Below are 21,429 nucleotides of genomic sequence, written 5' to 3' on the forward strand. Positions count from 1 at the left end.
TACACGTACCCCACTCGCACAGGCCCTTTCGCATGTGAAAATTCCCGCGAACCCTAGTAATACATGTACCCCACTCACACAGAGCCAATCGAGTGTGAAACTTCCTGTGCACCCCCGAAATACACGTACCCCACTCGCACAGGGCCAATCATGTGTGAAACTTCCCACGAACCCCAGTAATACAGGTACCCCACTCGCACAGGGCCAATCGCGTGTGAAACTTCCCGCGAACCCCAGTAATACACGTACCCCACTCGCACAGGGCCAATCGCGTGTGAAACTTCCTGCGAACCCCAGTAATACACATACCCCACTCACACAGGGCCAATCGCGTGTGGACCTTCCAGCGAACCCCAGTAATTCACGTACCCCACTCGCAGAAGCCCTTTCGCGTGTGAAACTTCCCGCGAACCCCAGTAATTCACGTACCCTACTCGCACAGGCCCTTTCGCGTGTGAAACTTCCCGCGAACCCCAGTAATACACGTACCCCACTCACACAAGGCCAATCGCATGTGTACTTCCCACAAACCCCAGTAATACACGTTCCTCGCTTGCCGTGCTGGTACAGGGTTAGCACAGCCCTTTGCGCTGGATTGGGGATTTTGATGGCTTTTCCCTACACGAGGGGCGTTCTTGGGGGCGTAACTGGCACTGCTGCAGGGTTGCTGTGCCACTGTGCACCACGGCTGGTTTTGGTAGCTAAAATCCATGAATATGCTGTGCGCGGAAATGGATTTTAGCACACGCGTCTGGCGCAGACAATCGCACGTGCACACTGTGCGCCAGCCACGTGCGCCACTTGTGCACTAAATTCTATGAATTACCCCCTTCATCTGCATAGCCAATACATACCAACGCTCCCCCTTTAAGTGCAAGATTTCCAATTTTTCATTGAGAAACCGCACTAATTCTTACTGTCTCCTGCATAAACTATACATACGTAACAACCCTCCCGATTTAGGCGCAAAACTCAATTTTCCATTAGAAAATGTCACAATTGTTTACTGTCTTCCACCTAAATTAATGCTACTTTCAATGCGATCGTGTGAGAAAAATAAACATTCCCGTTTGCTGTGGTGACATCTCCCTCTGAGGCTCTCCCGATTTTTCACATTCGTACTTATAATATGAAAGTCGTCAAATTTTTCCCATCTACTATAATGACCTATCACTTCCAAAACTCTCTGCTATGGACAACACAGCTTAAAAAAAACAAGGGAATTTCATGAACTGAAAATTGTGCTCATTTGCGAAGCAGGTTCAACTAACATACTCCAAATAACATATAAAGGCTGCACATAGTGAAATGAAATGCACACATGCATTGTGTTCAGATATCAAAGGAGAATACTCCGACAAAAATGCAAAATGAACGTGTACATTAACATCACTGCTTTAAACACACAAAGTTACTAACTTCTTCATTCTGCAAAAAAGTAAGTACAGTACTACCTTTATATTCCTACTGTTCCTCAAAGAGACTGTGTGGGAAATTTATGTAATTTGCGCACCAAAAAAAACATTGATTTCTGAACCATTCTACCCACAAATCCCCATTTATTAAACAAAGAATAACAGGCAGAATGGCACACAAATCCCTGTGTTTTTGTAACACAAATAACATACAGAAGCATTACAAATGTTAGTACTACAAAACAAGTAACTGTTTCAATTTTATACCATTACGTTTACCATTAATGCTTCTCCTCACAACTAGCTCACTTTCTACTCTCATCTGAAGCACAGTGTTGTAATATACAAACAGGAAAATATCCTTCCCAACTCATTGTAACTGCCCAATGTACATTCACACACCACCACAAACAGCTTCCCCATCAAACTCATGCACGCATGCACGCATGCACACACATACATTGTAAAACAGACCAAACCATGCCTTCTTTTTTTCAACAGACCCCAAAGAATGCCTACCAAAAAGCAAGTCCGTAGAAAGGAACGCAGAAATAGAGCAAATAAAAATAAGTGTCCAAAGTAAGCATCCATCTCTAGCAGAGTTTGTACAGAACGTTGAAACAAAACAGCTAATACAGTCATTAAGTGAAAAAAAGGAAGCTTCAACTACCGAAACTTTGGCTCCTCTATCAAAATGTGGCATGAAACAGAAAACGCTTTACAAAAATTCGGCTACTAGTACTGCTAACAATGCTCCTATGAATCCTGACATACTAGCAAGAACCCATAGTAAAAAAAAGTATTTTAGCAAAAATGTTTCGCCACAGAGTCCTTCAGAATTTAATAAGAAGAGGAACGAAATCATCCTCAACCCTTAAAACCTACTGTAGAAAATGAATCCTACAAGCTCTCGTAGACAGTGCAATCCTTCTCTAAAGGAAGTTATTTATTTTAGTGTTAAATAGGATGAAACCACTAACAAAACTAAGTACTTAACTACAAAAGAAACTTCTCAATAAACGGAATGTCAACATAATAAATAACTTCTTAAATATTTGTGGAGCTGAATGGAGTCGCACAACGAGGGTATGAAAAAATCAATAATACCATCATGGAACAAGAAACACTGCTTACAAAAGTATCCCCTGAAAACTCAGAATTACCTTTCCATTTGACTGAAGCAGACTGTCCAGTATCCAAATGGCCATGCACGTCAATGTGTAACATTCCTAACAAATCTTTCAAATCTTTACATCAGTTCCTCAATCAGTACGTGAAAGGTAAAGACAAAATCAAAATGAAAGTGCTGCAAAATATGGATATGTGTCCAGTGTGCAAATACGCAGGACTACAAGGACATTCATTAGCCTGCATTTCAGGACCTTTTTGCAAAAGCACCTTCCATAATATCAAGAGGATATCAATACATCATTCAAAAGTAAAAAATCTAGTGTACAAACTGTAATATGCTAAAAGTCCAGCTTTAGAATTAGCCAATTTAAATAACACTCTTCTGCATGGTACACCCAAATACCTACAAGAAGAAGTCAACCATATCCAGAGAAAATATTTTGGAAGTGAAAGCCACTTACAAAATGCAATAGTTTTAGAACAGACTAGCAACAATGCAGCACATAGCAACCTTCTATTACAAAAAAGAAATACTAAAATTTCAAAGTACATCGGTTGAAGTACCAAACCATGTGTGTGTGTGTGTTATTGCAGAGCGTTTTACAAAAGGAACACAAAAACTATAGACGTAACATACAAAATAGAAGACAATGAAGATTCCAAATGGTTTGAATTAGCTCTCGACCTTTTGGCAGAAAACAAATACCAAATAAATGAATCCCTAATATGTTGCAGTTACTGCACTACAAAACTGGACAACAACCAAACTCCTTCACGTGCTATCACAAATAATTTGGAATTATTCCCACTACCAAAACCTCTGCAACAACTCAATTTGTATGAGAGCATCATAATTCAAACAGTTCACCCATCTCAAGCAATAATACGCCTTCAACCAAAGACAGCAAAATTACCTCCCTCTGAACTGGTGAAAGGGATTTGTGGCAAAGTAGTTTATTTGCCATTAGATCTGACAGAAAATGTGCACACTCTAGGAGTGCAACGTCCAGTAGAGCATTCTTTAATTGTCTTAGTAAAAGGTGTACCAACAAGAGACAAAAAAATTTGGCAACAACTGCTGGACTTACATAAAGTTGGACAAGCCTTGCAATATCTGAAAGACAATAACGAATACTACAAAGAAATAAATATTGAAGAAAGCTTAAGGGAAACAACTGAAATGATTCAAGAGTCATCAGAAACTGGTCAATTTGAACTTCTGGATCCTGCTGCAGTATCCACTCTTTTGGACCATTACACAATTCATCCATTGCACTCTAATGAGAGCATAGATGATGCACTAGAAACTTACCGGATGCGACAAACCAAAGGGTAACCAATGAGCATATGGGAAAAAAGTATAGAAGCACATGCTTTTCCACTGCTATTTCCTACTGGCAAAGGCGGAAGATACGATGATAGACCCACTCATATTACGGCATCAGAATACCGCTCATTACGAATGTATTCTCAAGATCCCAGATTTAGACAAAATGTGGAATACATATTCCACCTACTCTTTGAAAGTGAACTAGCAACCCTATGTTACGGAGTTGCACACATATTGAAATCTGGAACCCACTTTCAAAATATGTCAGCTACGCAATTAATACAAAAAGTGCAAGAAAAAGATGAGGTTTTACAATCAAGTATAACAAATCTGTTTGCAAACATGCGTGGTACGAATGAATACTGGTTCCGACGGCACGGAGATGTATGTTGTATGATCAGAAACCTTGGACCACCAACTTGGTTTGTTACATTAAGATGTGCAGAGTATGCATGGGAAGATTTACATGATTTCCTACGCACATCAAACAACAACAAAACCAACATAGATATACTTACACCTGGAGAACTTTGCACTCTAGATCCTGTTAATGTGTCAAGATATGTCCATCATCGTTTCATTGCTGTGCTGCACTTTATTTGTAATAAAACTGTTCCTCCCCTTGGAGAAGTGCAACACTTCTTTTGGAGAAAAGAATACCAAGCCAGAGGAGCACCACATATTCACATGCTTTTATGGATCAAAGGTGCATCTAAATTTGGTCAGGACAGTGATGCCACTGTTTTGCAGTTCATCCATAAATATGTCACTTGTGAAATCCCTTCACAACGGACACCTTGTGACCTTCATAGACAGATTTTACAATTTCAAAGACACAAATGTAGCAAATATTGTCATCGCAAATACAAAAGCAAAGGGAAATACTACACCAAATGCCACTTTGGTTTCCCTAAACCAGTTACAGAAACAGTTGAAGTGAACAACTTCATGTCTTCAGTTCAACATAGTGTTAAAGGTAAATCATCCAAGAACATGTATTACATAAAAAGAACAGAAGAATCAAAATATATCAATGATTACAATGCAATCATTGCACTCTTATTGAATGCAAACATAGATGTGCAGTACATTGCACACAATTCCACTGGAGTTGCACAATATGTTACATCTACTTAACAAAAGCAGAAAAAACAGAGCTTCAGGACTTCTGGAATGACCTATCATCAGACAAAACACTATCTCAGAAATTGTACAGCCTAAGCATAAAAATGCTCTCTCATAGAGAATGTGGTGCCTATGAAGCTGCAGATCCTTTAACCGGTACTGCTTTATATGGAAAATCAGAAAACATAGTATGGCTAATTCTTGGTCCTGCTAAATCTAGAAAAAGAATGCTGAAATCATATGAGGACATAGAAACAATTGCCAAAAATGATCCCAACAGCCAAGACATTTTAAAAAACAATTTACTGGACACATACTACCCAAACAGGAGTACCGCTTTGGAAACCATGTGTCTCTACCACATAGCTCAAACCTTTGCATACAAAAATAATATAAAACCCAAAGAAAGCAAAGGTAGATATAGAGTGACAGATTCTGAAGGCAGCTTAGTAAAACTTACCAAACAAAGCTTAATTAATCATGTCAAATTGTCATTAAAAACTCCTCAACAGAAAGAAATATATTACGTGTCCCTGCTACAACTTCTTAAACCATGGAGAAAAGAGGAAGAGATACTAGATAACTATGACTGCTATGAAGATGCCTTCAAAGCAAATGAAAGCAGTATCATCGATGTGAACTTTACGCAGTACAAAACAATGTTGCACAATGAACAGCAACACGAAGAACTTCAATCCCAACTAGATAAGGACACTTCCGAAAGTAGTCAACCATCTGTAACAGGAAGTCAAGAACCACTACAACAGCCACTAATAGCAAATGAGGCAGAATTAGCTATGACAGAAGTGGAAAACACCATGTGTCACTATGAAGAAGATATAGAAGACTTAACTGTACTACAATTGAAACTTAACAAAGATCTGCGCACCATTTTTGAAGAAGTAACAAAAGAAATTGCACATGGTGTACAACATGAAAATATAGAATGGGCCTGCCAAAATTACAAACCTGTACTCCTGTACGTCATTGGTGAAGCTGGGTCAGGAAAAACATTCTTAATCAAAATCAACAGCAAGTTCCTTCAACAATTGACAAACAACAAACTGTCAACTGTTGTGACTGCCCCCACAGGTTTAGCTGCCTACAAAATAGGCGGTGTCACTTTACACTGATTACTACTCCTTCCAGTTGAACAACAAAATAAATTAGACTATTACAAACGTTCTGCAGAAGCTGCAACTACCCAGAGTATTAAAACAAATGAAAATGCTACTAATAGATGAAGTGAGCATGGTCTCCAACCTAATGTTGGCTTTAATTCACCTCAGATTGCAAGAAGTACTTAAAACAAACTACGAAGAACTCTTTGCAGGGAAACACATTGTCGTTTTCATAGATCTTTTACAATTGACACCAGTGAAAGGTGAACCTATTTTTAAAACCATAAGACACACACTCTGCGGTAAAACTGTTGGCAGCATAGGAAATTTCAACCTTTGGCAACATTTCCAATACACAGAATTAACAGAAAACATGCGTCAATCTGCAGATCTCACGTACGAAAACATTTTTAAAAGTTTTAGAGTTTGTGTACTATCTCAAGAAGCACAAGCAATATTGAAAAACCGGCACATTCATGCGCTTTATGGCGATAACGCATGTGCTACTGATGTTATGGAACAATTAGCGCACAAAAATGTTAATTTTATGTCCTTAATGTCAACTCTTGCAAGCTGTTTTAAATTCACTGAAACAATGTTAAAAAAAGAAATGCAACCAATAATGGAAATTTGCTCCACAGACAAACTGGACATACATGGTATGACACTACCCATGTGTCAGCAAGCCACAACAAGACTAAATACCTTAGAAAATTCAATCTCCTACACAGCTGGGTTGGAAAAAATATTAAAATGATCCTTAAATTGCAAAGTAATGCTTAAACGTAACCTTGACGTGGAGCAAGCGCTGTTAATGGGCACTGGGTACTGTTGTTGGCTTTCAAACATACCCACGTGACAACAACATTCAGTTTGTCAATATTCGCTTTGACAAACTTTCAGAAGTGAAAAGGATAGGGAGCTCAACAGCTCGATTTCTTCTCTTCAAAGACATGCATGTATGTAGAGAACAATTTTCTCTAACTCTTGCATATGCAGTCACCATTCATAAATCCCAAGGTCTTACCCTAGACAAAGCATTGATAGATATAGGAAACACAGTCTTTAAAGAAGGCATGAGCTACGGAGCACTATCACACTTACGTACACTTGACAGTCTATTTCTAATCAACTTAGATGCAAGTTCAGTGAACGCTGATATTCCTTGCATTTTGTAATACACTAGACTGCGTTCACTGTACACCCCCCCCATCTGAAATCATATCCTGTTCCAGAAAAAGTAAAACGTGGTAAAAGAAAATTAATTCAAACAGAAATGCAACGGAATCTGACGGCAAATCCTTCAAAGAAAACAAAAGAAGCTAAAACTTCATCAATTACCACAAGCAAACAAGAACCTATTAGGGAAAGTAAATCAGGTACTTCTTCAAAGAAGGAACAGAAACTCAGAAGAAATCACTCAGAGACAGAACTAGCTGGTCCATTCAAATTTTCAAATGAAACTGGTGTAAGTTGCTACGCAAATGTAGCAATGAATATTCTATTTCAATTGCCACCAATTGTTAACAACATTTACTTACACAGTACAGACCAATTGTGTTTGCAAATGTTAGTCCTTCATAGAAACGCAACAAACAATCCTGACAACACGTATAGTGTTCACGGAATAAGACAAGAATTGGACTACTGTGCTGGAATGGTGAGATTCACTATAAACTCACAAGAAGATCCACAAGAATTTCTAATGTACTTACTACAAGTACTGGAAAACAAAAACATACCTATAAATGAAATCTTCCAGATTTCATACCTGTGGAAACATGCATGCACTCTCTGTAACAATGTGGCACAGGAACAAATACCAAATGAGCGATTTGTGTATGTATCCATACCTAATTGTGAATCCATTCCATTTCAGAAACTTTTACAGAATGCAAACCATGGCAGATTATGTACTATCTGCAATTCAGATAATCGCTCCACCTTACTGATACAAACACATAGTAACTACATAATACTAATGCTTCTACGTTACAATGCAGATGGTACCAAAAAACAACTGCTAGCTGACTGGATTCACTCATGGTCAAGTTTCACTTGTTAAGAAAACCTTTACAACAATAGGTATAATCTGCCACGCAGGAGCCACAACCAATGCAGGTCACTACACTGCATATATTAAAAAGATATGTGGATGGTTCAAATGTAATGATAGTACCTTTATTCTAAAGCAGAGATTGACAGCAAATCTTACAAACGCGTATTTAATTTTCTTAAAGCCAAAATTGAATAACTAATGTGTACTTCAACATTAACAAAAATTCAAGTAAAACACTATAAACAGTTAGAATACGCCAACAGTTATCTAACTGCAAAAGAGTGTATAACAACCACACAGATAAATAAATACCACAGATCCGTTGCAAAAAATGCACAGTTAGAATATGCCAACAGGTATCTAACTGTTTAAAAAATCTGCAACAAGCCAACATACATACCATCAATCAAAAACAACAAGTGAATACCCAAAGGAAACAAAGAAATAGTTTGTAGCATAGCAAAGAAAGTTTCTTTTTATCCAACCAGGATTTTTTTCCCCCCAGACCCAAGGATTTGAAAAACAAACACAGAAACTGAGCAAAATGCACAGTACACTGGTTTGTAAACTAAATATGTGGGTAAAAAAAGCTGAAATGTCTATTGTACAATGTAATAAGTCTTTATAAAATACAAACACTAACATGCTCTGTTCTTTTATCACAAAAAATAAAAAAGGTTATTTCCGCTAAGTACTAAAGTCATGTAAGAAATATATTGAATCTCAACAAAGTAAACAGTAAGTATAATTTCACACATGTCATACATATTCGAATCTATACGTCTGATCTATGGCAGTAATATGGTGCAGTGGCTGTAGGGTGGGCCTAGAGTCTTGGATGTATAACCTACGACCTACACCCTGCGGCCAAGCAAGCAAGCAACTGTAGGTCCCACCCACAACCATCGCAGCATATCAAAACCATGGTGGCTTATAACTTCACTGCTTATAACTTTTGTCTTGGGTGCATGGCCTGCAGCCATGCACCTAAGACTCTAGGTCGTGCACACAACCACTGCACCACATCACACCCATGCTGACTTATAACCTCAGTGCTTATAACTTCAGTCTTGGGTGCATGGCCTTAGGCCATGTACCCAAGACTCTAGCTCCTGGCCACAACCACTTCAGCATATCACAACCATTGTGGCTTATAACTGCACACCCAAGACTCTAGGCCCTCCCCACAACCACCTGATCGATATGCAATACTACGGGTGTATCTATTGCTGTGATATGCTGCAGTGGTTGTGGCCCGGGCCTAGAGTCTTGGGAGTATGGCCTACGGCCTACGGCCAAGCACCCAACACTCTAGGCCCTGGCCACAACCACTGCAGCATATCACACGCATAGTGGCTTCTAAATCAATAGCACACCCATAGAATGACACATTTTAACTGCATCATACATTCAATTTGCACCCGCACTGTAGGCCCTGCCCACACCTTCCAGTTAGATATTCGATTGTATGGGTGTGATGTGTGAATTTGATATGCTACAGTGGTTGTGGGCAGGGCCTAGAGTCTTGGGTGTGTGGCCTATGGCCTGTGGCCTGCGGCCATGCACCCAAGACTCTAGTCCCTCCCCACAACCACCTGATCAATGTTCAATACTACGGGTGTATCTATAGCTGTGATGTGCTGCAGTGGTTTTAGCCAGGGCCTAGAGTCTTGGGTGTGTAGGCATAGAAAATTAAATCTGTAGGCGTCCAGTATATGAAACCCATGTTGGCTTATAGGTTCAGTGCTTATAACTTTGTTCTTGGGTGCATGGCCGAAGGCCATGCATCCAAGACTAGGTTCTGGCCACAACCACCACAGCATATCACACCCATTGTGGCTTATAACTTCACTACGTATAAATTTTGGCTTGTGTGCATGGCCTTCAGCCATGCACCCAACACTCTTGGCCCTCCCAACAACCACCTGATAGATGTTCAATAATACGGGTGTAGCTATTGCGGTGATATGCTGCGGTGGTTGTGGCCAGGGCCTGGAGTCTTGGATGTATGGCCATAGATATTCGAATCAATAAGTGTGCAGTATATAAAAACCAAGCTGGCTTATAACTTCAGTGCTTATAACTTTTTTCTTGGGTGCATGGCCTTTGGCCTTTGGCCATGCACCCAAGACTCTAGGTCCTGCCCAGAACAACCACAGCATATCAAACCCATTGTGGCGTGTAACTTCACTATGTATAAATTTGATCTTGGGTGCATGGCCTAGACTCTAGTCCCTCTCCACAACCACCTGATTGATGTTTGATACTACGGGTGTATCTATAGCTGTGATATGCTGCAGTGGGTGTGGCCAGAGGCTAGAGATTTGGGTGTAAAGCGATAGATATTTGATGCATGGGTGTGCAGTATATAAAAACCATAGTGGCTTATAACTCCAGTGCTTATAACTTTGTTCTTGGGTGCATGGACTTTGGCCATGCAACCAAGACTCTAGGCCCTCCCCACAACCACCTGATCTATATGCGATACTACGGGTGTATCTATAGCTGTCATATGCTGCGGTGGTTGTGGCCAGGGCCTAGCATCTTGGGAGTATGGCCTACGGCCTGCGGCCAGGCACCCAAGACTGTAGGCCCTGGCCGCAACCACCGCAGCATATCACACCCATGGTCGCGTATAAATCAGGAGCACACCCATAGAAATAAAAATTTTAACTACAGCATGTATCAATTTTAATATTCGCTAATGCCACGCGTGTCCTTAGAACAGTTTCAAGTTGCCTGCGCACAGCACGGACTGAAGTACTATCCTTATGAGACCACTCATTTTCAGTACTTACAAACATCCCGGACAAGGCGAGCATAGGGAATACATCATTAACACTGCTGCCTAAACAAATACAGTATTTCACCCATCTCTTACTCTCTGAACCTACCCAAGTACTATGACACACCAAAACAGTTTCCAAAACAGAAGTTCGCCTCTGGTCGCCGCTGCGCTGTTGGCGGATCCAAGATGTCAGGCGTATCCAAACAATCTGACGCACATCACGGCTCACTGCAGCCAGTCGGCGGAGACGTTGCGTGTCCGCAGTCATTATGCCAGCCCCTTAGCCAATCGGTATCTTGTCCGCGGAGCGAACAGAGAAGTGTGACCGCGGAGCGGACATAGATATCACACATTTTTTGAGACATACTTTTTGGTCGTTTTAAAGGCAACGACTGGACGGATTGTCACCAAATTTACAAAAGCATGCTTTCGGGACCAAGCCTCTGCCCCTGCCACAGATTTGGTGAAAATCCGTCCAGTGGTTTGGCCTGTAGGTGTGCGCAAAGTTTTCCCCCATTCAGTCTATGGGAAAAAAAGACGATTCAGGACCACCCTTATAACTTTTCGCCCCCTGGACCAAACATCACTTTGCAAAAAAATTCAGAGTGGCGCATATACTATTTTTGCAAAGTTTGGTGAGGATTCGTCCAGGGGGCGCGGAGTTATAAACCGCCCAAAATGTGCTCTTCCTATGGAAACAGCAACTTAACCATAACTACATGGCCACTACAGTGGCCGTGTAATATATTTAGAGGTGTAATATAGGAAGGCTATATAAAGTAGGGGTGGAAATGTAGTAGTAACTCAAAGAAATGTACATATGTTTATGTTTTTGACAATTCTTTTGAAACCACAACACCAAATGATGAATAATTAACCACAGTGTTAAATGTAAAGCGAAAAAAGGTTCAGGATATTTTATTATGGGATTTGAAAGCTGTTTCGCGTTAGAAGTCTGTTCCAGGGGCACAAAGTACAAGTTGTACAAATGGACAAAGATGAAGAGAAGTGTGCAAAGGACAACAGTGCCCACAATGCAAGCCTCACCCTATGTTGAAATTGGATGGCGTATTAAACATAGCAAACATATGGGAGAAGGCAGTGGTGAGCTGTGCGGTACGGGGTTGGCAGGGTTTGGAGAAGAAGTTATATGGAACATTAACAAGAACTGTTCCGAGATATGGTCTCCACACATATCTAAACTAATGTGGATTGAAGCACTTGAAACACCAGTAAAAGTGCAACCAGGAGATGAACATCAGTTTTCTTTTTGAGGGCATGGAACTGTTCAAGTAGGCACTAATACTAAGTGCAATAAGACATTGTTCATCCCAGATCTGGCAAAAGGAACAGTGGCACTGAGGGATATGTACTGGGTATGCGGTCAACAAGCATGCCTGCATCTTCCACCTTCCTGATGAGGCACCTGTGCATTGACAACTGTGCACTCAGTTTTCCTGGTGGTTCCAGAAGTACGTTTGATAATAGCATCCAAACATGAGGTGGTGAAATATGTTTCTCCATGGAACAATAGTTTCCTATTTAAGGAAACCCACGTCCCCTGCACACTATCAACAAGAGGCTAAAAGCCTGTATAGAAGTTTTAATAGGTACAGTCAGTAGCCTAGTAGTTTTCACAGTTTTTAAATAAATTACATTGCTTTGTTTAGCTCACTAAGTTATTCTTAAATCATCCAATTATTTCTTGACAACTTATCTGTTTATCCAACAAACAGTAGTTTATTCATTTTATAACAACAAATCATAAATCACAATTTAATGTAGCCCAACGCATTTCGAGTATCAATTTTCACTCTTCATCAGGGGCAATGTGTTCTCTATTCTTTAGCATTAAATACAATTTCTGTAGAAAAAAGTAATAAATTAATTATCTAATAATATGTATCCATGTTTATACTTTTGAACCAAAACAAGGTATTTCATTAGTTAGATAGGAGTACAAAAAATGGCATCATCGCATGTTTTCAACCAATAACATTAGTTTAAGAGATTTAGTCTTGTAACAAAGGATGAACTAATTCACCAAATGCTTGGGAGCCTATTGAGTTTATAGAAAAAAACCATCAATAGAATGGGAGTGTGATTAGTAACCTATTAAGAAAAAAATCCTGTTCCTGTGCTATTTAGACATGTAAGAACTACAATGGTGACAAATGCCAAGCACCGGTGGCGATTTATGAAGTGTAAAATAATAAGACCTAGACTCACTTCACAATGTCATGTAGGACACCACCAGTAGTCTTTTAAAGGCATCAGTGTGAACTGGTCGTAGTATTCTAAAAAAGAGAAATAACCTGGCTATATTATAAAGAAAAAAGGTCAAGCCGCCTAAGAAAAGGTAGCCTTAAAGAATACTTACAGTACAAGAAGGTGACTGCTGGTAAGTGGTAGAGTATGGGCATTCTCCATCCGCACCCGAATGCAGGATAAGAGTGGTATGTATTTTTATAGTCGCGAGTGACGTCACCCGCGCATGCGTGTGATGACGTCACGTCGCGAGCTCCAATTCTAATTGGGTTTAAGTATAAACATGGTCGCGTGTGACGTCACCCGCGCGTGTTGCGTGATGACGTCGACGCGACCAACCTCACACGAAATAATCGTGTAGAGGGAATCATGGGAATTGAAGTTTGTTTTCCCATTGTACTGTATGTCAGACGGCAGTATCTGCTAGAACGCAGAATGTGTTTGCCTACTGGGCGGCAAAAGGTGGTAGTCCGCCTCGTTTTTCTGTTGATGGATCTGTATGTGTATAGACGCTCCCTAGTTGCACTAAATGATCGTGTATGAGTGTTTCTGTGTGTTACTCAAGACTTGAAATAGTTGAAAAAAAGGGTTGAAAAAATGTTATTGCACATAATAAATGTCACTGTGACCAGTGGGAGAGTGGGAAATGTATGTCCACAACCTAACTAAGTGTTGTTGGTGAGATAGAATAAATATTTAACAAAATAATAATAATTTGGTGAGCAAATAATAAAAACAAAATAAGATAAAACGTCTTAAATACAAAAGAGACTCCCATGTATTTTTCAAAAAATGGTATCAAAACACAAATAAAACTGTGTATCTAGATGAATCTGACCCATGAATGGGTGTACATTCTAAAAATCAAAGTATACACTTGTAATAATTATATATGTCTATTATATTCCATTTGAACCCAGAATTTGAAGGGTTTTCATCCTCTTCGCTAACAACGTGTAGTTGGAAATGCTACAATTTAGGGAACGTATTAAAAAATCAATTATATTAAAAAACTGTATGGTATTAAAAATCAGGGGTGGTCAAAGGAATCAAAAAATAAGAGAAGAGGTACCATGGCTGTGTTTCCAGATAAGTATACAAGCTCACAAGAATGGACCCAAATAGTATTCCTCATTTAACCCTAAGGGGTACATGGCGTCTAGTTTTTGTATCCAGTACAACTCTCTTTGGGCTAAGATTTTTTGGAGATCACCTCCTCTTGAGAGTGGGTGGACAACTTCAAGAACTAGCATTCTCATTTGTGAAATGGTATGTTTTTCATCTCGATAATGTCTCTAGACCGGCGATTTCCCATTTTTTGTTCTTATGGAGGATTTGTGTTCTGTCCACCGTTCTTTTACTTTCCGATTAGTTTTTCCAACATTATATTTTCCACAGGGACATGAATTGCATACATCACATTTTTGGTATCACATGTTGCGTAGTTTCTCAAATTTATTTTTTTGCCTGTGTTGGGGTGTCTCACTTGATCTCCTTCTATGATATTATTGCAATGTTGGCAGTGTAAACAGGGGAATTTACCTTTTTTCTGCTTCGTATGAGTGGTCTGTGTTGTTCTTTTTGGTTTTTCTGCTTTAATCAGTTGGTCTCTGATGTTTCTACCCCGTTTGTATGCCATCATAGGGGGATCTGGAAAGAGTTCTATTAAAGTATTATCTGTCTGTATGATATCCCAATTTTTGTAGATGATCCTTTTGACTTGGAAGCTTTGGCTTGAGTACTTTAACGTATGTATTAGGTTTTTGCTTTCCTTCTTTGTATTCCCTTGGAGGAGGTCTTGTCTTTCTTGTAAGGTGGTTCTGACTATGGCTTTTTCCACCGTCTCTGTTGGATACCCTCTTTCAAGGAATCTCTGTTTCATGATATCATATTCATTCTGAAGAGTAGATTGGTCTGATGTTATCCTCTTTAGTCTTAGTAGTTGACTCTAAGGTAAGTTTTCTTTTAGGTGTTTAGGATGGAAGCTGCTATGATGAAGGCAACTGTTGACATCTGTCGGTTTTCTATATGTCTTTGTCTTGAGTGTTGTACCTGAGCATTCAATTGTGACATCAAGAAAATTCACCTCCGGTCTTCCTATCTCCATGGTAAAACCGATTCTGTCATTGTAGTTGTTGAGAGTTTCTGCGAATTTCACAAGTTCACTTCCAGTTCCATGCCAAATCCCAAAAATTTCATCTATGTAGCGTCTCCAGCATATGATCTTGTCTCTCCATAGTGGATTTTCTAATACACATTTGAGCTCAAATTGGTGCATAAAAATATTTGCATACGATGGGGCCACTGATGAGCCCATTGATTTTCCAGAAATTTGTAGGTAGTATTGGCCATTATATCTAAAGTAATTATTATAGAGGATGATGTTAATCAGTTCAATTGAAAAAAGTTTTTGTATATGTACATCTGAATGCCGTAGTAAAAACCATTCCATGGCTTCTATGCCATCTTTGTGAGGGATTGATGTATAAAGACTATTGACGTCCATTGGGAACAAGATAAGTTCTTCCTCCACTAAGTTTAAAGTGTTAATTATACCCAGCAAGTGAGTGGTATCCTTTAGGTAGGTCATGGTTTTTTGTATTGAAGGTTGTAATGCAGTGTCCAGATAAATTGCAAGAGGTTGAAATATGCTCTCTGTTCCAGCTACTATTGGTCGAAATGGTGGATCTTCTATGTTTTTATGTATCTTCGGTAACCCATAGAACACTGGGGTCACTGGATGTTTCTGTATAAGGAAATCAGCTGTTTTCTCACTTATCCAATCCATCTCCATAGCTTTGTCAACTACATTTTTGATAAGGTCCTTGATGTTCAAAATCGGGTCACCATCTAGTGGTAAGTAGGTCTTGATGTCATTGAGAAGTTTCAAACATCCTGTGTTGTATAAATTAGTGTCCATTAACACTAAGGCACCTCCTTTGTCGGCTTGTTTTAAGGTCAAAGTATTATCCTCTGCTAACTGTTTAATCACCAATAGTTGATGTTTACGGATGTTGCCGGTTTTTGGTGGTTCATATTTAATACGTTTTAAATCCTTGGTAGTCTTTTGTTTGAATAAATTGATTAGAGGATGATTCACTTGTGGATGGAAGTTACTTTTGTTTTTAAGTTCCAAGTATTTATGTTTATTTACTGGTTGTAAATTATCCTCAATGTTGTTAAAAAAGACTTTCAGTTCCATTTTTCGTATTAATTTGAACAGGTTTACTTCTTCCTCAAAAAAGGAGGTTTGGTTGGTAGGTATGAATGAGATTCCTAGATTTAATGTCTCTAGTTGGGTCGTAGTAAGAGGTTTGGAGGATATGTTTATCACCAAATTTCTGTCTATTTCTTTTTTTGTCGCAGTTTTCTTCTTTCTCTTCTTGTCTTGTGCCTCCTAAAAAGGAATATGTGGAGTATGTGTTGATGCTCCTGCTGTAGGTTCTTGTATGGATTCTATACCACCAGTTTCTTGTTCTCTTGTTGGTCTTGTCGTAGGTCTGTCTTCCAATTCACCACTTGTAACTTCACTACTGTCGCTGTTATTTGGCTGCTGGGGTTGTCTAGGTGGTCGGTTTTGTGGAGTCCTGTTATTAGAGTAAAACTCTTGCCAAGTGTAGACAATATCTCTAGCGTAGTCCAATGTATCCCTTCTGAATTTCCTGATTTTCCTTTGTTCAATATCCTTTCTGTATCCCTCAAGTTTAGTATTAGTGTCCTCCAAGATTTTTTCCAATTCGGTTTTTGTTTTCAATTTGGATAACTGTTTTGTTACCTCATCTATTTCCTGTTGTAGGTTGTTAACTGATTTTGCTAATTCCTCAATTGTTAGTAGGATTAAATCCAAAGAACATTTGTTTAAGATGTGCTCCCACCTAGTTACAAAATCCTTGTTTTCTTTGCATAAAGTAGGTCTAAGGTATACCCTTAGACCTCTAGGGATGCGTTTGGTTTTAAAGTATTGCGCTAATGTAGTTGCATGGAGTATTTGAGAAATTTCTCGTCTAATCAGACGTTCAGGTTTTTGAATCAACTGGTCTGGGTTCTCATTTATGAGAGTTTCTTTACTTGTTTCTTTAATCAGACCCAAAATTCTGATAGCTTCTTCATCAGAAAAAGCCAATGTGGTTGCTGCTTTGTCTGTTAGACCACTTATAGTGGAGAATTACATAATATTAGTTTTTGGGTGCAGGCGACAATATAGTGATACCAACCCTTGGGGGAAACGTAATAACAAGAAGTTTGATAATCACCTTGCACACCTATATTATGAGTGTATATAGTAATGATTCAAAGTAGTTAAATCAGAAATAATAAGTAGTTTGAGGTGCAGGGGAGAGGTGCTCAGGCTTGGTATCTAGGCTGGAATACATACATGGAACAATAGTTTCCTATTTAAGGAAACCCGCGTCCCCTGCACACTATCAACAAGAGGCTAAAAGCCTGTATAGAAGTTTTAATAGGTACAGTCAGTAGCCTAGTAGTTTTCACAGTTTTTAAATAAATGTCATTGCTTTGTTTAGCTCACAAAGATATTCTTAAATATTCCAATTATTTCTTGACAACTTATCTGTTTATCCAACAAACAGTAGTTTATTCATTTTATAACAACAAATCATAAATCACAATTTAATGTGGCCCAACGCGTTTCGAGTATCAATTTTCACTCTTCATCAGGGGCAATGTGTTCTGTATTCTTTAGCATTAAATACAATTTCTGTAGAAAAAAGTAATAAATTAATTATCTAATAATATGTATTCATGTTTATACTTTTGAACCAAAACAAGGTACTTCATTAGTTAGATAGGAGTACAAAAAATGGCATCATCGCATGTTTTCAACCAACAACATTAGTTTAAGAGATTTAGTCTTGTAACAAAGGATGAACTAATTCACCAAATGCTTGGGAGCCTATTGAGTTTGTAGAAAAAAAACATCAATAGAATGGGAGTGTGATTAGTAACCTATTAAGAAGAAAATCCTGTTCCTGTGCTATTTAGACATGTAAGAACTACAATGGTGACAAATGCCAAGCACCCGTGGCGATTTATGAAGTGTAAAATAATAGGACCTAGACTCACTTCACGATCTCATGTAGGACACCACCAGTAGTCTTTTAAAGGCATCAGTGTGAACTGGTCGTAGTATTCTAAAAAAGAGAAATAACCTGGCTATATTATAAAGAAAAAAGGTCAAGCCGCCTAAGAAAAGGTAGCCTTAAAGAATACTTACAGTACAAGAAGGTGACTGCTGGTAAGAGGTAGAGTATGGGCATTCTCCATCCGCACCCGAATGCAGGATAAGAGTGGTATGTATTTTTATAGTCACGAGTGACGTCACCCGCGCATGCGCGTGATGACATCATGTCGCGAGCTCCAATTCTAATTGGGTTTAAGTGTAAACATGGTCGCGTGTGACGTCACCCGCGCGTGTTGCGTGATGACGTCGACGCGACCAACCTCACACGAAATAATCGTGTAGAGGGAATCATGGGAATTGAAGTTTGTTTTCCCATTGTACTGTATGTCAGACGGCAGTATCTGCTAGAATGCAGAATGTGTTTTCCTACTAAGCGGCAAAAGGTGGTAGTCCGCCTCGTTTGTCTGTAGATGAATCTGTATGTGTATAGACGCTCCCTAGTTGCACTAAATGATCGTGTATGAGTGTTTCTGTGTGTTACTCAAGACTTGAAATAGTTGAAAAAAAGGGTTAAAAAAATGTTATTGCACATAATAAATGTCACAGTGACCAGTGGGAGAGTGGGCAATGTATATCCACAACCTAATTAAGTGTTGTTAGTGAGATAGAATAAATATTTAACAAAATAATAATAATTTGGTGAGCAAATAATAAAAACAAAATAAGATAAAACGTTTTAAATACAAAAGAGACTCCCATGTATTTTTCAAAAAATGGTATCAAAACACAAATAAAACTGTGTATCTAGGTGAATCTGACCCATGAATGGGTGTACATTCTAAAAATCAAAGTATACACTTGTAATAATTATATATGTCTATTATATTCCATTTGAACCCAGAATTTGAAGGGTTTTCATCCTCTTCGCTAACAACGTGTAGTTGGAAATGCTACAATTTAGGGAACTTATTAAAAAATCAATTATATTAAAAAACTGTATGGTATTAAAAATCAGGGGTGGTCAAAGGAATCGAAAAATAAGAGAAGAGGTACCATGGCTGTGTTTCCAGATAAGTATACAAGCTCACAAGAATGGACCCAAATAGTATTCTTCATTTAACCCTAAGGGATACATGGCGTCTAGTTTTTGTATCCAATACAACTCTCTTTGGGCTAAGATTTTTTGGAGATCACCTCCTCTTGAGAGTGGGTGGACAACTTCAAGAACTAGCATTCTCATTTGTGAAATGGTATGTTTTTCATCTCGATATTGTCTGTAGACTGGTGATTTCACATGTTTTGTTCTTATGGAGGATTTGTGTTCTGTCCACCGTTCTTTTACTTTCCGATTAGTTTTTCCAACATAATATTTTCCACAGGGACAACGAATTGCATAAATCACATTTTTGGTAACACATGTTGCGTAGTCTCTCAAATTTATTTTTTTGCCTGTGTTGGGGTGTCTCACTTGATCTCCTTTTATGATATTATTGCAATGCTGGCAGTGTAAACAGGCGAATGTACCTTTTTTCTGCTTCGTATGAGTGGTCTGTGTTGTTCTTTTTGGTTTTTCTGCTTTAATCAGTTGGTCTCTGATGTTTCTACCCCATTTGTATGCCATCATAGGGTGATCTGGAAAGAGTTCTTTTAAAGTATTATCTGTCTGTATGATATCACAATTTTTGTAGATGATCCTTTTGACTTGGAAGCTTTGGCTTGAGTACTTTAACGTATGTATGAGGTTTTTGCTTTCCTTCTTTGTATTCCCTTGGAGGAAGTCTTGTCTTTCTTGTAAGTTGGTTCTGACTATGGCTTTTTCCACCGTCTCTGTTGGATACCCTCTTTCAAGGAATCTCTGTTTCATGATATCATATTCATTCTGAAGAGTAGATTGATCTGATGTTATCCTCTTTAGTCTTAGTAGTTGACTGTAAGGTAAGTTTTCTTTTAGGTGTTTAGGATGGAAGCTGCTATGATGAAGGCAACTGTTGACATCTGTCGGTTTTCTATATATCTTTGTCTTGAGTGTTGTACCTGAGCGTTCAATTGTGACATCAAGAAAATTCACCTCCGGCCTTCCTATCTCCATGGTAAAACCGATTCTGTCATTGTAGTTGTTGAGAGTTTCTGCGAATTTCACAAGTTCACTTTCAGTTCCATGGCAAATCCCAAAAAATTCATCTATGTAGCGTCTCCAGCATTTGATCTTGTCTCTCCATAGTGGATTTTCGAATACAAATTTGAGCTCAAATTGGTGCATAAAATATTTGTATACGATGGGGCCACTCAGGAGCCCATTGATGTTCCAGAAATTTGTAGATGGTATTGGCCATTATATCTAAAGTAATTATTATAGAGGATGATGTAAATCAGTTCAATTGCAAAAACTTTTTGTATATGTACATCTGAATGCCGAAGTAAAAACCATTCCATGGCTTCTATGCCATCTTTGTGAGGGATTGATGTATAAAGACTATTGACGTCCATTGTGAACAAGATAAGTTCTTCCTCCACTAAGTTTAAAGTGTTAATTATACCCAGAAAGTGAGTGGTATCCTTTAGGTAGGTCATGGTTTTTTGTATTGAAGGTTGTAATGCATTGTCCAGATAAATTGAAGAGGTTGAAATATGCTGTCTGTTCCAGCTACTATTGGTCGAAATGGTGGATCTTCTTTGTTTTTATGTATCTTCGGTAACCCATAGAACACTGGGGTCACTGGATGTTTCTGTATAAGGAAATCAGCTGTTTTCTCACTTATCCAATCCATCTCCATAGCTTTGTCAACTACATTTTTGATAAGGTCCTTGATGTTCAAAATCGGGTCACCATCTAGTGGTAAGTAGGTCTTGATGTCATTGAGAAGTTTCAAACATCCTGTGTTGTATAAATTAGTGTCCATTAACACTAAGGCACCTCCTTTGTCGGCTTGTTTTAAGGTCAAAGTATTATCCTCTGCTAACTGTTTAATCACCAATAGTTGATGTTTACGGATGTTGCCGGTATCCCTCAAGTTTAGTATTAGTGTCGATTATTTCGTGTGAGATTGGTCGC

Source organism: Ambystoma mexicanum, chromosome 5q (genome assembly GCF_040938575.1).
Source record: "Ambystoma mexicanum isolate Mex_15411 chromosome 5q, UKY_AmexF1_1, whole genome shotgun sequence".
In the NCBI taxonomy this organism is placed as follows: Eukaryota; Metazoa; Chordata; class Amphibia; order Caudata; family Ambystomatidae; genus Ambystoma; species Ambystoma mexicanum.